Source organism: Gambusia affinis, linkage group LG06 (assembly GCF_019740435.1).
Source record: "Gambusia affinis linkage group LG06, SWU_Gaff_1.0, whole genome shotgun sequence".
Classification (NCBI taxonomy): Eukaryota; Metazoa; Chordata; class Actinopteri; order Cyprinodontiformes; family Poeciliidae; genus Gambusia; species Gambusia affinis.
This window is the reverse complement of record NC_057873.1, coordinates 5797482-5808942: the sequence shown is the minus strand read 5'-3', so window position 1 is coordinate 5808942 and position 11461 is coordinate 5797482. Positions and strand designations below refer to the sequence as shown.

Here is an 11461-nt window from a genome sequence, read left to right as displayed (position 1 = left end):
AGGAGCCACAATCAAAGAGCTCGAGGTCTCTGCTACCTCTTGCAGTGATGATTTGTCCTCCCTGCAGTCCTCTGTATCTGTTTTAGCAGAGGAAGTTAAACAACTACAGGCTAAATGTGAGGATCTGGAGGGAAGGTCAAGGCGTAATAATATTCGTCTCATCGGGCTGGCTGAAGGACTGGAACTGCCCAACCCTAGAGAATTCATCTCACAGCTTCTGCGTGACCTTTTGGGATTGGAGGATGTGCCGCTTCTGGACCGGGCTCACAGATCTAGCAGGGAAAAACCTAAAGAAGGAGCTCCACCTCGACCAATTATCATCAGAGTGCATTATTTTCATGTGAAGGAACTGATTCTGCGCCGGGCAGGAGCTGCTGCACCTCTTCTCTATCAGGGCAGGAAAATTTTTATCTTTCCAGACTTTACGTCATCAGTGGCCAAAAAACGCTCACAATTTGGGAATGCCAAACGTCTCCTACACTCGTGCCCTGGCGTTAAGTTTGGTCTGTTCTACCCTGCTGAGTTAAGAATCACACTGCCAAATGGAGTTGTGCGCAAGTTTTCCGACCCCGAAGCTGCCACAGACTTTATTAAGAAACTGGGAGGTGGTGCTCCTTCTGACTAATAACTTTGACTTGGTTTGAGGCTGATGTTCGTTATTTCTGATTTATATTTGTGAAATGGTAACCTAACTGAAGGTTTTTTGTTTTTTTTTGTGATTTCACAAAATGTAGGGGGTGCTTTTAGTACCAGATTTTGTTAAATATTTTTTTTTATTTTTTTACATATTTGATTCTAATCATTTACTTATCTTATTTATGATGTTTTATTTATTTTTGTTTAATTTTTAAAATTTATTTTATTTTATAAATATTACTATATTATTATATTATTTATATTTTATTAAATTATTATTTTTTTTTTTTTCAAATACCTTTTTAGTTTTTCTATCCTTACTACTGATTTATTTCCTATATATACTTTATTTGTTTAATTATATTTCTGTGTGTGTATGGTATGTAGATGCATATCTATTTTTACACTTAATTAGATAATATAATTTGATCCACTTATTTTTGTTCCTGCTTTGCACTGGTGTGAGCTTGAGTTCTACTGGGTCCATGGATGCTTGGAAAGAGGTATCTAGTAGTTAGCAAAAGGGGGTATGCGCGCATCTTGTTTGGGAAGATGCTTCAGCAATCAGGGGTAAGTTCTAACGTTCTTGTTTTGTCGTACTGTTTTTCACATGTTATTTGGTCTTTAAGTGCTATCAATGGGTCATCCTTTACACAGATTGATGGATGTCACAATCTAATTGTGATAATTTACTAAAGGGTCAGGTTTTCAAGTTTTGTAGCTGGAATTGTAAGGGTTTAAATCAACCCATTAAAAGGAGTAAAGTGCTCCATCATTTACAGCATTTGGGTGCTCAAATTGTGTTTTTACAAGAAACCCACTTGAAAATTTCAGATCATTCTAGACTCCGGAAGGGCTGGGTTGGCCAAATTTATCATTCAACTTTTCAAGGTAAATCTCGAGGTGCTGCTATTTTAATTCACAAATCAGTACCATTTGTGTCTTCTAACATTATTACTGATCCTAATGGTAGATACATTATTGTTTGTGGGAGCATCTTTAATACAAAATTAGTTTTGGCTAATGTGTACGCACCGAATTGGGACGATTATAATTTTTTTAGTTCCTTTTTTACCAAAATTCCAGATTTATCTTCACATTTTCTTATCTTGGCTGGCGATTTGAACTGTTGGCTGGGCCCTTTGGATCGGTCATCAAATAATGTTAACAGACAATCACATTCTTCCAAAGTTGTTAATAATTTTCTTAAAGAATTTTCAGTTATTGATGCCTGGCGCTTTCTTAACCCTACTAGAAGAATATACATTTTTCTCCCCAGTTCACCATACATACACTCGTATTGATTACATTCTTTTGGACAGCCGACTGATACCGCATATCCGATCTTGTTCTCACAATGCCATTGTAATTTCAGATCATGCTCCTGTGACATTGGACCTGGTGTTGGGAGGTGGTTCTCCTTCTGTTGTTCCTTGGCGCTTGAACACACGTCTGTTGTCTGATGATAAGTTTGTTGCCTTTGTTACTTCAAAAATAGACTTCTTCATTGCCACAAATGATACTCCAGGTACATCACCCTCTCTCTTGTGGGAGACTTTTAAGGCTTTTATACGAGGACAGATTATATCCTACAGTAGTTTTGAAACTAAACAGAGAAAGGCAAAGTTGTCAGAACTTACAACTCGAATTCTGCAGTTGGATGAACTATACGCAGCTTCCCCTTCACCCGAGGCATACAATGTTAGGTTGTCTTTACAAGCAGAGTTTGACCGATTGGCATCAGTACAAGTGGAGGAGATGCTTTTGAAGTCGCAGCATGCCCAATATGAATATGGTGACAAGGCCAGTAAACTACTTTCTCACCAACTTTGTAAAGCGTCAGCAACACATTTTATCCCACAGATCCAAACTCACAATGGCATTTCTTCGGATCCACAAATAATTAATAACCAGTTCCAAGAATTTTATTCGTCATTATACGTGTCTGAATGTCCATTTGATATTTTGTCTCTGGACTCTTTCTGTGATAACCTTGTTTTTCCTGTACTAGACCGAACTTATAGTCTTAAAATGGAAGAGCCCTTGGCTGTAGAAGAAGTTCTACGTGCTCTTAATAATATGCAAAATTCAAAATGCCCAGGACAGGATGGATTTCCTGTCGAATTTTATAAAAAGTTCAGTCTTAAATTGGCTCCCCTCCTACTGAACATGTTTAGGCACTCATTTGAAACTGGAACTCTCCCAGCATCCTTGTTACAGGCTTCTATTTCTTTGATCCTTAAGAAGGATAAAGATCCTTTATCTTGTGGCTCCTATCGCCCAATTTCTCTTTTAAATGTAGACTATAAAATTCTCGCCAAACTTTTAGCCCTCCGTTTAGAAACTGTCTTGCCATCCTTGATCAGTCCTGACCAGACTGGATTTATTAAGGGGAGATATGCCTTCTCCAATGTTAGACGGTTATTTAATGTGCTCTATAACCCCACAGATTCTTGTGAAGCTGAATTTGTGATTAGTCTGGATGCGGAGAAGGCTTTTGACAGAGTGGAGTGGGGTTACCTTTTTTATGTACTTCAACGTTTTGGATTTGGTAATAAGTTTGTTTCATGGATAAAGCTCTTATACACTTCCCCACTTGCCTCTGTCAAAACAAATTCCATTTACTCTAAATACTTTCCTCTTTTCAGAGGCACTAGACAGGGGTGCCCCATGTCCCCACTACTTTTTGCAATAGCTATAGAGCCATTGGCCATCTCACTTAGATCCAATACACATTTAAGTGGGGTCACAAGATCAGGCATTGAACAACGGCTTTCCTTGTACGCCGACGACTTGCTTCTCTATATTTCTAAACCAGCCTCTTCAGTCCCTATTGTACTTTCAACTCTTGATCAATTTAGCCGCGTCTCTGGCTATAAACTAAACCTTGGTAAAGTGAAATTTTTCCAGTGAATTCGTGGCTCGAAAATATTCACTTGCTTCTCTCCCATTTAGGGTTGCCCTTGATGGTTTTACATATTTAGGGTTAAGGTCAAATGTAAATTTTGCGACCTTTTAAATTTAACTTTGAGCCGTTGGTGGACAAGGTCAAACAAGACCTAGATAGATGGTCTTTGCTTCATTTATCTGTTGCTGGGAGAATTAATTAAAATGAACGTGCTTCCCAAGTTTTCTTTTCTCAGTGTGTCCCTGTTTTTATCCCCGTTTCTTTTTTTAGCAAACTGGACCAAATCATCACTGGATTTATTTGGGATCATAAACCCTCTAGAATTCGTAAATCATATCTTAGGAGACCAAAAAGTGTGGGTGGAATGGCATTACCGGACTTTATGTTTTATTATTGGGCATCCAATATTAGAATTCTTAATTATTGGTTAAAGGCAAATGATTTGGACAGTGCCCCGGCTTGGTTGGATTTGGAAACCTCATCCTGTATACGATCGTCTCTGTCTGCTTTAGTTTATGCTCCCAAATTGCTATCAGGAGCTGAAATTCGAACAACAAAATGGTGAGGGTGACTGAAAATTTGGTTTCAGTTCCGCGCTATTTTAAATTAAACTTTTTTTCTTTACAATCTCCTATCTTCAAGAACCCTTTATTCCGGCCCTCTATGATCGATAGTGCTTTCTCCGTTTGGTTCTCTCATGGTATCAAAAGCTTTGGTGACCTCTATGAGGAGGGTACATTCGTCTCCTTCGATCAGCTTTCTGCAAAATTCGACCTCCCGAAGAGCCACTTTTTTCGTTACCTACAGGTCCGAAGTTATGTTAAGGAAAATACTTCTCTTTCCTCTAAACCTCCTGTTAATGATTTGGATAATCTTTTGTCACCTCCCCCACCGAAAAAGGGTCCTATTTCATGTTTGTATGAGAGATTGTGCTGTTTTCGTGAGTCCCCAATTCTCTCAATCAAAGCGGCATGGGAAGAGGACTTGGGTTTTCTGTTTCCAGATGACTTGTGGGATAGAATTCTTTACCGTGTCCATGGTTCGTCACTGTGTGCCAGACATGGACTAATTCAGTGTAAGGTCCTGCATCGCACTCACTGGACTAAGGCCAGGCTTTCTAAAATATACCCAAACGTTAGTCCGGAGTGCGATCGTTGCCATCGAACACCTGCCTCACTGATCCATATGTTTTGGTCATGCCCATCACTAACGCAATATTGGACAAACATTTTTGCAGCCTTGTCTGAAGTAGCTCATATGTCCATCCAGCCTGATCCCCTAACTGCATTGTTTAGTGTACTTTCTGAGACGGTTTCTTTGTCAAGACTTAAGGCTGATCTGGTTTCATTTCTCACTTTGTTGGCAAGGCGTAGAATATTGCTGTGCTGGAAATCAGCTTCACCTCCCTCATTTGAAATCTGGATTAAAGATGCTTTACACTTTAGTAAACTTGATAAGATTAAATTTACCCTACGAGGTTCCACAACTAAATTTTTAAAGATTTGGCAGCCGTTTTTTGATTTTGTTCAGACATTGCCGTCCCGTATGGTGCCCAACTAAATTTTGCTTTTGCCTGACCTTTTTATTTACATTATCATATTATTTATCAAATTATTTATTTTGTCATTAATACCCATTGATGTACCTTTTTTTTTTTTTTAATCCTTCCCTTTTATTTCTTCTTCTAACATATCTACTTTTTGTTTTTTGTTTTTTCTTGTTTTTTTTTTTCTTATTCCTCTGGATTTTATTTGGGAAGGCTTATCCATGTGTTCTGTACGACTTATGTTCGGTTCTGTTATAGAAAAAAGTCTACATATGTTGTTCATATATTTTTGCACATTTTGTATTTTGATGTTAAAACCTAATAAAAAAAATAAAATAAAAAAAAAAAATAATAAAAAAACTTCCAGGAGCCTTCCAAAGAAAAGGCAAGGACTTTCACCTTTCCCGGCACTTAGGAATACTTTACATGGATTTAATGAATAATTTAGGACTGCGGGTGATTTCGCCCTGCGGAGGCACCTCACACGCTCAGAATCCAGCATTATACTGCGTATAATCAAGGACATATGAGGGTTTGATGGTATCAGGGGCCCAAGCATAATTTGCTGCCTCATTTAACCTCCTTTGTCTCACAAAAGATGTTGGCTTCAATCTCCAAAAAACCTAATTTTAGATATAGGATCCTCGCAGAGTGACTCCTGTGTGTTTGTTATTGCTCTGGAGTGTGCTACAGATTAATAGCTCTATTCCACACAGTTACTCTGTGCTTATATAGGATCTGTGAGTCATCTCCGAGGAGCGTTGACTGGCAGACGGAACATTTGCTCAGACATGAGCGCTAATTGTAAATGTCACAAGATGGGTTTCTGAAAGCAATCAGAGCCAATTTTGTTTTGGAGACTTGATATAAAGCAACTTAAGTACAGTGGTGTACTGCATTTTCTCCCTTTTTAGTTTAGTTTCACAAAGATTTGTTACTTTTTAGCACTAAATAAACAGCTTTAGATATCTGGGACATTGATAAAACTTTCTCCTCACTTTGCCACTCTGATCTCAGTCTGTCGCTCTAAGCACCAATCAGGCACAACAATATAACCACTGACAGGTGGAATCATTAAGACTGATTATCTCTTCAGTGTGACACCTGTTGAGCAACTTTGAAAAAGGACAAATTGGAGCAACTGTTTTCACATCTGAAAGTGGTCAGTGTCTACCTAAAGCTCTCCAAAGAGGGAACAATGATGAAACCAAAGAGTGGAGAACATGGTAAGAACAAGAAAACATGTATATATTTGCTGTCAAAGTTTAATTTTTAAACTTTTTAAGCATATTAACATTTGTACATAAATATGTGAGATTATAGCCAAGTGGCTAATTTCCAAGTCTAGTCTCATTGACTGGTTGCTGTTTATGATGTTTAATAATAATAAGAAAAAGCAGCCTAAGGCTACATCACAACAAAGGGGATCATTAAACAGTTGTTTACAATTTGTATTCTCTAAGTTTTCAGTCATTTTGACTTTAAGTTGACTAGAGTTAACATAGCGGCCTCTAAAAATAGAATTGTATACAGTTAAGCTATGCTAAGCTAAACAGGCTAATCGTGTTAAAAAATTAGCTTATGTCTTAAGCTAGGGGTTCCCAAACTTCTCCATTGCCCCCCAAACAGCATTAGCTTTGGGTTGGAGACCCCCTTTCCAAACTCACAGACAACACTACAAAATTTATCAAATAACATCAGCTTTTACCATGTCTTTTCTCACTTTTACACAATAATTACATTTTGTTTAGCATAAATGCAGCCTCATTCCTTGTCTATCACAGCAGGGCTTCTGGAAAGTTTCTTAAGTCTTTTTATTGTCAAAAAATTTTACATTTTGCATTTGCTATGCTAGCTTGCAGAGCAAAGGCACTGTTTTTATGTTAATGATTAAAAAACATTAGATTATGACCAGAAATGTATAATTAAAATGCATTAGACTCAATATTTTAAATGTTTTTTCATATCTTCCCTCCTGCTTTCTGAGGCCCCTGCAGGGCTCCCTGATGACCCCCTACAGGACCACGGCCCCCCTTTGAGAAACACTTCAAATCTTTTCTCCTTGAAACCAAACTTTTTAGTTTCATAGTGATAAAATATTGGTAGTAATGATTCACTTACTGGACAAGGCATTCAATAAAGTGTGATGACAACCAAACAGGGTCGTAATATGGCTTTAATTAGAACAAGTTTGTTTATCTTTATCCTTTTAATTAAATTATTTTTTTTTTTAGCCAAAATCATGAAGTTGACCTCTTTCTGTGAGCCTTTTTCCGAGTTGAGGAAAAGTGGTGCACTTTAGCTACAAACCAAAATTACCTGCCATTTCCTCTGGCTAGAGCTTTTCAGCCAAACTAAAAGGTTTTCTAAAAGTGTTGGTCATTGAATTTCGCCAGACTGTTTTGAAGACCCATGACCAGAAGGCAGATTAGTTCCCTCTTGTCTCTGCCGTCTGCAGGCATTTATGTCTGAAGAACTGAACTCATAGCAAACAGAAATAGTCATAAAGTCTCCACTGTCTGCCATGTTTCTTTATCATTCTGCAGGTGCGTTTCAATATTTAACCATCACTGTTGTGAAAGTTTAGGTCAAATATGGCATAAACGTTTGCAAGGTAATGCAAAAAAAAAAAAAAAAAAAATCTCCATGTCCCCTGAAGGGCTCCGAACAAAAATGACTCTAATCCAGTCGGTTTTTATTGTAGATTTAAAGGCACTCAGTGTTTTGGCTGTTTTGCAGTTTTCTGGGAGTTTGTTCCAGATATGTGGTGTGTTAAAGCTTAATGCCGCTTCTCCATGTTTGGTCCTGGTTCTGATGCAGAGCGGACAAGAACCAGAAGACCCGAGAGCTCTGGAAGGTTGATACAATAACACCAGATCTTCAGTGATTTATAAACTAACAACAGTATTTTAAAGTATGCTCTACATCAGGAGTGGGCACTCCTGGTCCTCAAGGTCCTGCACCTCTTAGAGTCTCCCTGGTCCAACACACCTGAATCCAACAGCTGAATCACCTCCCAAGTGCAGTCAGGTTCTTCAGAGTCCTGCTAATGACCTCATTATTTGACTCTGGTGTGTTAAAGTAGAGACGCATCTAAACGCTGCAGGCCCTCAGGGACCAGCAGTGCCCAGCCCTGCTCTACCTGGAGCCAGTGTAGGGACTGTATCTTCCTGGTTTTAGTCAGAATTCCAGCAGCAGCATTCTGGATCAGCTGCAGCTTTAGGCAGTTCTATAATTAGTGTTGCAGTAATTGATGTGACTAAAGATAAACACATGGATGAGTTTCTCTAGATCTTGCTGAGACTTTAGATATTATTGTTTTTCATCCAAACAATAATATTTATTGTTATTGATATTATCTAACATAACATTATGTTTATAATAATATTTCATTAACAACACAAATCGGCAGCTGGAAACAAGGACTTACTCTTGTAATGGCTTTTTAAGAGGTTTTACGCTTTACTTTCCACATTTTCAAATTTCACCAATGATTGCTTCTTTCATTCATGCTCATTTCAGATTATTTTCCCAAGATTCACAAAACTACAGAAACTCCCTTTTTGATTTTCATTCCTGTTTGTCTGAAGGAGAGTGTTTTATTTATCAAACGATTCTGATTCCAGTGTGACTGCTTTGCTGCTTGAAAGAACAAACAATACACTTCCTTTCCTCCAGCCCACAAAATGTTATTTGGGGAACAGAGAGAAATATTTTGACAAAGCAACAGATCCATATTGTATGATTTCCTTCAATCAGGGAACAATACAAAAAGCTAACCCCTGGTGGGAAAGCACAAAGCCTTCATCTCTACTTTCTGTACCCACTATTTTTTCCTCCTTAAGCAGAGTCTCCCTCTCATTTAACTTCCAGTTGTATTTTGCTTTTTATGCTTTATTAGGTTTTCTGTCGGGTTCACTTCTTGCTCTACTTGCACATTATCTGGAAACATGGTCCTCTACTCGTTCTTTCTAGTTCTCGGGCTCCCATCGCTGACTCAGATGACGTTTGGTCAAAGCTAATTGGACAGTAAAATCCAATCTACTCAAAAGTGAGGCTAAAGATTTGAGAAATCCCATTAACATATGGTTAAGGGTGACTGCATTTCTGTCCCGTTTGAACTTCAAATGTCATCCCCCTATCAATTACAACCCAAATTGCAATTTACCTCAGTTAATTAGCCTAATTAATATTCAATGGAACAGCAAAAATACTCCCACTTGATTTGTTCCAGTTTTAATCTAACATATCACGGCTCATAATCTGGTCATATACAAAATAATCTCCCTCCCTGGGTGAATCGTTTTCAGACTCTTATATGGGGGAATTTTTCTGCCATAATTTGAGAGCACACATTTTCAATTTAAAAGCAATACTTCACGTCTTTCTTCTCAAAACTTGTAATGCTTGTACTCAAAACTTCTGCTTTCTTTAAAATATTCAGTGCGTTTCGTAAACCTTTCTCCTCACGCTCAGAACTTGTTTCTGCTTGGATCAAATCTCCGCTTGCAAACCTTTCTGCTCACTTACGAATCATTTCCTGCTCGTGCTTTGAACAGAAGAGCACCGTCGCCTAGCAACCTCTCTGCCAATAGAATAAAAGTGCTCTACTGGGTGCGTTTGTTTCCTTCTAGCAGGTGTGCCTGTGTGGCTACTATCGATTGTAGCAACCTGCGCCGCCCAGTGGATGTAGGGAGAAACAACGACGTCACTAAACAGTCACCAGCAGTGTGCTACTGATCGCTAACAGGTACTAATCTTAGGCAGGAATTTATTTACCAAAACCAAAGAAAATGGATCCACAGATCCAACTGTGTTACAACTTACTCACATCTGTCTGTCTGTGTCTCTCCCTCTCTCTCAGGGACACCCACTAGACGGAAACAGACGCACCCAGCACCAAGTTCATTCTATTGGCTGAGCGGTTGCTTGGTGATGGTACTTTTTTGTTCCGACAGAGAGCAGAAAATGTTTTGCAAGTGAGCAGAGAGGTTTGCAAGCAGAGATTTGATCTGAGCAGAGACAAGTTTTGAGCGTGAGGAGAAAGGCTTGAGAAAGCACAGTGAATATTTGAAAGAGAGCAGTAGTTTTGAGTACAAGCATGACAAGTTTCAAGAGGAAAGACATGAAGTTCTGCTTTCAAACTGAAAACGTAAGCACAAATATTAAATGTTTTGAGAAGAAAAAAAAACATGAAATCCTGCTTTCAAACCGAAAATGCGTGCTCTCGAATTATGACAGAAAAATTGCCCCATACTCTTACACAAAAACTAGACTTGAGCAAATGAAGGAAAACCATGCCCTTCAGAGTTAATCAATGTTTTCTGTCAGATTCTGACAAAAGACCAAAAAAAAGAACCAAAAAAACAAAAGCATGTATAACAATAGCAGCAACCAACATGAACTGGCATCTGTAAAATCGCTGCAGCCACAGCAGGTGAGTTTTTATTGCAGCCTTTTCACAAGTAATACCAGCTCTCCTTGGGAAAGTTTGGCACTTTGAGAAAAGTGGTTCTTTTTGGAAATTAGCTCAAATGAGTGTTAGCTCCACTTCAGCATCCATATTTGTTCCCCCTGTCAGCTCTGTAGGCAGGGCTGCGTTTGTCTGTTCTGAGCCCACGCGCATGCAGGTCAAACCGCTGACTTTCACCAGCACTCTCCAAAACACAAAGAGGAGGGTTTTCACAAAGCGCTCCAATCTGCCTGATTTGTTGCAGTTGTTTGTCATGAACTATCTGCTTTATTTTTGCACTATAAGTACACCAAGAACATACACATTGAACAGAGAGCTTAGCCACAAACAGAGCAGGTGCAGAGAAAATGAAAAAGTTTAAACAAAGCATTTTAATTAATAGAGATGTCTAAATGCTGGCTATTCCAAATAAAATTAAAAATGATTTCACATCACAATTATCTTTGCATGATTCACTCAAAGATTTTAAGCTAACTACTCCATTTTAGATGACTGCCCTTTTTTTTTTTTTTGTAAAGCCAACAACACATTAGTCACTTATTTTACCTTAGTTACTCTCTTTAATCCAAATTACCAAGTGTGAGAATGCAGTCTGTTTTTCCAGTAATCTGTTTGAGAGAAAATGTTCTGGCCTTTAAGAAAAAGATTTGTTTTTTCAGCCTTTTTAAGAGGAAGAAAGGGGATTCAAATTTCGTCCATTCCTTTATAAATGCCACAGCTTGAAAATTTAGATTTAATTAGCAAATTGCATACTTAGTTTAGAAGAAAATAGCTATCCTAAAACTAAATGTTTTGTATTAAAGATGATGTTTTAGCTTCCAGTGATTGATACACATTTAGCTGCAACCTGGCCTGCTAAATATTTAGTTAGGTCAAAGCTAAATGTTATGTGTGAACT

General features: G+C 38.2%; 1 long non-coding RNA gene across 1 annotated transcript; it reads left to right on the top strand.

Annotated features, from left to right (window-relative positions):
- The first annotated feature begins 5795 nt into the window (after positions 1 to 5795).
- LOC122833137 lies at positions 5796 to 10899 on the top strand. Its single transcript, XR_006370928.1, has 3 exons — positions 5796 to 6316; positions 9725 to 9840; positions 9955 to 10899. It is a non-coding gene; the product is annotated as an uncharacterized LOC122833137 (long non-coding RNA).
- The last annotated feature ends 562 nt before the right edge of the window (positions 10900 to 11461 follow it).